Genomic DNA, 6,000 nt, shown 5'->3' on the forward strand with positions numbered 1-6,000 from the left:
TGGCTCCGGCTGGTCTGGAACTCCTGGGCTCAATGGTCTTCCTGCCTTAGTCCCCTGAGGGCTGTGTGCCTGTTCCATGGAGCCCAGCTTAATTATTAAAGCTTGAATCCATTTCCGTGGATCTGAGAGCCATCTACATTTTCCTCCAAATCTTAACCAGTGTTGTGAACCCAACCCTTTCTAATGGTAATTTTTAAGGTTCCTTGAGCCCTTACTTCGCTCTTTGCAGATTGCTTTTCCTGAGTTGCCCCTTTAAAGTCCTCATAAGGTCTGTGGGAGTCCAGCAGCACAATGAGTTGGGAAACTCATTGATTAGGCACAGTCTTACTCTGTGAGGGAGCATCATATGTCTGTTTCTCTTTATGCTGTTATGTACTTCAGTAAAGCTTTTCAATTTTCTTGATATGTATCTTGCATTATTTTGTTATATTTATTCCCAGATATTTTATTGAGTGTCACCATACCTGAGACTTTCTGTTACATTTTTATTGCAAATATAAGAGATTAGTATGTCTGGCTACTTTGCTGAGCAATTCTATGAATTTTTGATGTTTTTATGATAATGTTGGTTATTTAGGTAGTCAGTTCATCGGCTAATAATCAAATTCTCACTGTTTTCTTTTCAGTATTTAAAACTCTTTTATCTGTTGCTTTCACTGGAGAGTCCAAGACAAAGACGAATATATATCTTGAAAATGGGAACTTTTGAACTGATACTGTTCAGTGTTTTACTTTTTTTTGTATTTTATTGTGGGGATAAAGCCCAGGACCCTGCACATGCTAGGCGAGCGCTCTGCCGCTGGGCTACAGTCCTGGCCTGTTCTCTCCCTGCCTCCTTCCCTCCCTTCTTTTCTTCCTCTCTTAACATTTGGTTAAGAAACTTGGTTTCTGATGTAAGGACTCGTCTCAGTTGACCCAGGTGAGCTTCAGCAGAGTAAAGTTCTCGGCTGCATTTGGGTGACAGGGACTCCCCCCTTATCTTTGGGTCTCCTCACGACTCCCGCGGGCTTGACGTGTTTCTGTATTTTACCTCCACTCGTCTTCTCCTCAGGGCTGTACATACTTGGGATTCGGCCCTTCGTGCAGTTGGGTTGTAATCTAGTGGAATGGTGGCGCCCATGTCTGGAGGCCTTAAGGCGTCGCTGGAGTTGCTCTCAGGCAATCTGCATAGCACAGCTGGATAAGAAGGAGCAGGTGCCTGCGTGGTGCCTGTGGGTCTCCCCTCCTCCCATGGAATCACCCTTCTGGCCTCACCAGTAGGGGCCCAGTTCAGGGGAGGTTCAGGTAATGAACCACTGCAGACCTGGGAGTGACACTGTGACTTCGTGCAGCTTCTTCTTTTTTTTTAGGGATCAAACTGTGGACCTTGCGCTTGTGAAGCAGGTGGTGGGTGTCCACCTTCATTCTTATGAGCAAGTTGTTCTGATGTACCCTGTGTGGAGTTGTGTTGCTTTTTCAGATGCATATTTCTAATGGATATTAAGAGTTTAAAGTTCTTCATGTTGAGGAAGTCCGTTTTATTTTTGGTTTTCTAACAGTTGGATTTTTGTTGATGTTGTTCAGCTGTTGTTTTTAAAACAGCATGATGGCTCTTCGATATCGGTTTGTTTGTTTATTTATTTATTTATTTATTTATTTATTTATTTATTTATTTATTTTTGGGTGTGTACCAAACTGATCAGAGTAGTTTTTCCCCCTGAAACAAGGTATGATAATCTAGCATATTAATATTAAATGCTGCTGCAGTTCCAGAATGAAACTTTTTTTCCTGATATTTTATAATTCAATATACTATTTGAATAGCTGTTTATGTGTGTTGGCCGAATTAGTATTAATATTAGCATCTGCACCAGGCTCTGAGATGATGCCATATTCATCTTCTGACTTTCTCCACTACCTTAGGAGCTAGCTTTTTATTTTGCAGGTAAGGATACACAAAACGTTCAGGAGCTTGCCAGCATCCCCCAGTGGTGCAAAGATGTCAGGGTCCCTGGATGAGCCCAGCTCATTTGTACCTTCAGCCACCTGTAACCAGTGAGCTGGCAGGTGGTGGCACTGGTAGTGTCCTAGCCGCGTGCCTCTGTTTCTGGTATAGGGACAGGCTCAGCATTGGACATGCATCTTCCTCTCTTTAAAATACTAGAGAAACAACTTTTTTTTTTTTTTTTGGTACCGGGGATTGAACTCAGGACCTTGTACTTGCGAGGCAGGCGGTGAAACCTCTGAGCTGAATCCCCAGCCCAAGAAACACAACTTTTGCCTCTCTGAATTCCCCTCCTTTGGATGCCATGGAAACCATCTTCTCCCTGTTGCCAGGTGCTGAGGGTACTGAGCCTTCTGAACCCTATGCATATGGGCCACTGGATGGAAGGGAGAGAACTGATTGTTCAAGGGCATCAGGGCACAGGTACACCAAGTCAGCGGTGAGGCCCGATACAGTGGAAAGCCTGTTCTGTTTGTGCTGGTTCACATAAATGATAATACCTGGAGAAAAAAAAAAAACAAAACAGGCTGCAAACTGGCTTTTCTGTCCCCCTGTGCGTGTGTAGTTATGGGGTCCAAACCCGAGGAATCCACAGCTGTTTTTTGTCTGTGTTTTCCATTACAGTCATGAATAATGTTCACTGTGTTGCCCTCACTGGGTCCCTGCTCTCTGATGCGTGAGTTGGGGCTGTGGGTGTGGGTGGAATTAAGGTGATTGCTCATCTGGCATTCAGAGGATCTGCATGGGTTGTCAGGCAGCCTGAGGGTCAGTGCATGGGTCCAGAAAGGTGCAAAAGGTGGAGGGAGGGAGAGAGGAAGAGAGAGAGACAAGCAGAGAGATGGCAGTCCAGGGCCTTGGCCAGGGCTGCTGGCTCTGCCTGGTAGGCAGGGACCGTTTGAGTCAGTGGGTCTGGACATATTTTTAAATTGGAACCACTGCAGTTGTGGCAATTGTTTGCAGCAGTGATAGGAAACTCATTTATCTGTCATTCTCCTGTGTCCTCCGTGTCCCTCGCCTGCCCCTGGTCTGGCTTTAGCTGCCATGATCTGCATCCTGAGCCCCAGATGAGACCATTTCTGCACTGCCTGCTGAGCTCTCCACTGCAAGAGTGCTTTGCACACTCCTGAATATCACCTTCTTCTAGCCCAATACCCAGAGGAGGGACATCTGAGACGCGGGAGCCAAAGCCTTGTATCCCCGACACTTCTGGCTCTGTTGTGGGGCAAGAGAGGACATGGCTGGGCCTGGCGCCACCAAAGTCCTTTTGCAATACAGATACCCCATTCCTCTTCCGCATACAGTTCTCATAGCAAGGGAAAGACTCACCAGGGTTATTCCAGGGGTTTTGGCAGTTTTGTTGGGAAATTGGATTGGGAAAAGCTGGCTTTGAGGACTTTATTCATAGGCTGAGCAGGTAACAGACTCAGGTGCTTTGCTTATAATAATTTCTGTGGAGAACTCAGCCAGTTCTACTCCAGCATCAGGCACCCACTCCCGTGAGCTGGAGGCGCGCCAGGATTTGAAAAGGGCAGGGCTGGGAACTAGCCTGAGGCTGGACGTGAGCCTGAGCGTAGGCATCATCTCTGGGAGACCGCTCCATCCTTGGGCATCATCGTGGACCCTCGCCTACGAAGGCTGGAGCTGGGTACACGTCCCAGGCACAGCAAATGATACCTGGCTGTGGTAGCTCGCGCCCCTCCTAGTTCTCCCCACACAGGTTTTGCCTCACAGACACAGAGCTCCGGCTGTCTTCCCGCCTCACTGCAGAGAAACGCAGGAAGCAGTGTGGGATCTTACCTTGTATTAGAATGTGTAGGCAATTAAATTTGATGCTTAGAATTTGCCATTTTGTCTGCTTTCTCTTTTGAACCAGCTGCAAAACATAGTGTTCCATCTGTGGCCTTGCCAGGTGCGTTTGGTCTGCTTGGTGTTGTTACTCTGGTGAGAAGTGTTGCCCACAAACTCCAGGCTCACTGTTCCGTACTGGGAAGCTAATTTGGCCATCCGTCCTGGGCCTCACGTTACAACTCAAACATGGGTGTGCTGTGGTCTTTACCCCAGAGATCTCAAAACCTCAGACTCTGGAGGGAAGGTACTGTTTTCTTTTAGTAATATGAAAGGCTTCACATTTTTCGAGCCTACCCACCTATTACAAGGTAGTTAAATTCTAATACAAATTCAAGTTCATCTTGAAAGATTCAGTTCACACATACATTTCTTTGGCAGCCAAAGAGTATGCAGTTGCACAAGCTGGTATTTGTAACTGTGTTCTCGTGGGACCCAGCAGTAGGCAGCTTATGGGAAAGTGTGGATCAGACACTACCACAGGTGGAAAGCATTGCTTGGGATGTGGAAACAGGAAACACCTACTAAAGCTTGTAAAAAGCTGGTTCTGAAAGTAAGGACCTAAGCTGACAGCTGTTTCTGTTTTTGTTTTGGTACCGGGGATTGAACTTGGGCCCTTGCGCTTGTGGGGCAGGGCCGGAACCACTGAACCCCCAGCCCGGACAACTGTTTATGATACCAGTGAGAACAGAGTGTGTCCCAAAGAAAGAGGAGAGGAGAGATTGAAAGGAGTGAACAATATTTAACCGAATGCCCGAAGGAACCTTTGGAGGAATGGTCGTGAAAGCTAATCCTGGCATCTCTGTCTTCCACGGATGCAAAGCGAAAGCCGCACATTTCCATTTTTCTGATTCTTCAGAATTAAAAAAAGGAAGAGTGTTGTTAATCTTTCGTTTCTTACCTGCCAGGAACTAGGCAATCCGATTTTTGTAGTTGTTAAAAGATATAAAATACTGTGATTATGTTTTCTTTAATACAGGCTATACAGAACTTTCTTGAAAAAAGATCCAGAAATGATGGTGATTACTTCCGTCTTCTGAATAATTTAGTTGTGGCCACTTGAAGGCAGGGAGGACACTGTTTGTAATCTAAAGAGCTTGCAGTTTTATAAGTGTCCTAATTTGAACATATAAATGACTAGAACAGGACTCTTGTGATAGCTTCTTTATTTTTTCCTTTTGGTTTTTAATTTTAAATAATATAAAATAAATCTTTAGAAGTTCCTTAATTCTCCTTTCTCCTCCTTCCCACACCCATTTCTGCCCCACACCCAGGTCATTCTGATGTGCAGTGGGACCGCCTGCCTTTTATTTTCATGTGCATTTGAAAGAGGTCTGGTTGCTTGTGGCCCATCTGTTTTAGATGTGCATAAATGAAACTGTTTTGTACGTCCCTTTGTTTCCCTCCATGTGAACTTACTGTTGGGTGTGCACCTGGCTTATTATTTCTAATGACTGCCTGGACTCCCAGAGCATATCTCCTGCATGTCCCCCACTGCTACACACACACACACAGTTTAACTGGTCACAGGTGGCAGGCAGTGAAAGCCCCATTTGCTGAATGACTGTACTGATTTCCACTCTAGCAGCAGTTCACGTTTCTACCAACACTGGAACGTCCATCTTTCTGATATTGACAGGCTGTAGGTGTAAAATGATACTTGGTGTTAATTTGCATTTCTTTCTGCTCACATGCAAGATAATCTTTTCTTGGCTAATCTAACTTTTGGTCAACTTTGAGTCATTTGATTGTTTTAACCATTGTGATATGTCTCTGGTTTTTGATGTCTGGATTAATATATCAAGATGTATTTAACTACTAGGTTAAATTGTGTGTCACTACCAGTGATTGTACATTACAGAAAGAGCCAAACTCTGGCCTCTCATAATGTGTTGTTGGATGAAGAGGTCTTTGCCAGTTTTTATTATTAAAAATAATATTTTAGCTGGGCATGGTGGCACATGCCTGTAATCCCAGCACTTGGGAAGCTGATGCAGGAGGATCACTGTGAGTTTGAGAACAGCCTGGGCTACATAGTGAGTTCCAGGTCAGTCTCAGCTACATAGTGAGACCCTGTCTCAAAAAACAAACAAACAGGGCCGGGGATTTAGCTTAGTGCTTCAGGCGCCTGCCTTGCAAGCGCAAGGACCCGAGTTTGATCCCCAGTACAA

General features: G+C 45.2%; 1 protein-coding gene across 2 annotated transcripts in view; it reads left to right on the top strand.

Moving 5' to 3' along the window:
- Positions 1-6,000, top strand: part of Ncoa7 (nuclear receptor coactivator 7) — a 113,087-nt gene that overhangs the window by 56,911 nt on the left and 50,176 nt on the right. The window lies entirely within an intron of this gene.

The sequence above is a fragment of the Fukomys damarensis genome, unplaced genomic scaffold, assembly GCF_012274545.1.
Source record: "Fukomys damarensis isolate Sample0158 unplaced genomic scaffold, DMR_v1.0_HiC HiC_scaffold_14, whole genome shotgun sequence".
Lineage (NCBI taxonomy): Eukaryota > Metazoa > Chordata > Mammalia > Rodentia > Bathyergidae > Fukomys > Fukomys damarensis.